Below are 1,286 nucleotides of genomic sequence, written 5' to 3'. Positions count from 1 at the left end.
TAAATAAATATAGAGAGGAGCGCATGGTGATGTATACCTTTTTATTTTAATCATGTCATTATTTTAATATTAATTAATTATTATATTTTATTAAAGAACAAATTGCATGAAAAAATAACGTACTCTAATTTTATTCTTATTTTGGGTAACGTACTTTCAAAACTTCATTTTGATACATAATATGTAAAGTTTTAAACATTTAGGAACCCGAATAACCGATTGATGTGGTATCCAACTCAGTATTAAGATATCTATGCTTATATTACTCGTCACATCAGCATAGTAACCGGTTAATGTTTCAACCGGTTATCCGGGTATTTAAAAATTTAAAGCTTTACATCTTATGTACCAAAACGGAAGTTTTAAAAGTAGGTTACCCAAAATTGAAATCAAGCTCAAGTACGTTATTTTTTCATACAAATTAATCTTTTATAAAAATAAATGGATAATAGGTGATCGGTCCCTTTCAAAGATTAGTTTTTTTTTTACAAACTTTAAATATGAAATAAAAAGTTGTTAGTCCATCTTCACTGATGAAATAATAATTAAAAACACACAATAAAATGAAATTTTTGAAAATTGGATATTCTATCATACTAAGGGTGTGTTTGGTGGGTAGACAGGACATGACATGACAAAACAGAACATGATAGAACTGTTCAATGTTTGATAAAAAAAACTGGACAAAACAAGTGAAAAGACCAATTTACTCATAATGAGTTGTTTATTCTAATTAATTTATAATTTATTAAATTATAATAGAGTGATTATTTTTTATAACAAAATATATTATTAGAAAGTTTTCGTCAAAATAATTAAAATGACAAAAAAAAAAGTTCATGTAGTTTACAATTTTATAGATAATCCACTCATCTCATTTTATAGAAGAGATGGATAAGAAACCTTAGGGGCAGTTTGGTTGGTTTCCAATTAAAGTTTGGTTGGTTTCCAATTAAATCCTGTATGAATATATATGTCGGTGCAGATTAATACATCTGTAATGGGAAGGTTTTTCAATAGATGGAAGCACCATATTTTTTAATCGGGAGCGGCAGGTTTGTATAGCCAACCAAAATAAGCCACTTTTTATATCATTAGGCCACTACTAAACAGTCATGTATAGCTAACCGAATAAGCAATGTATCATTAAGCGGCCAACAAACAGACCCTTAGTGAGGGACCAAGAGTATCGTTTACTCTCAACGATTATAACAAGATCAACAGCAACAGCAAAGAAACTGCTAATCTATGTGAAGGGTTGTTGATTACCGGGAAAAAATCATGGG

The sequence above is a fragment of the Cynara cardunculus genome (genome assembly GCF_001531365.2).
Source record: "Cynara cardunculus var. scolymus isolate 2C chromosome LG 5, CcrdV1, whole genome shotgun sequence".
In the NCBI taxonomy this organism is placed as follows: Eukaryota; Viridiplantae; Streptophyta; class Magnoliopsida; order Asterales; family Asteraceae; genus Cynara; species Cynara cardunculus.
The sequence above is the reverse complement of the archived record's forward strand: the minus strand, read 5'-3'. Positions refer to the sequence as shown.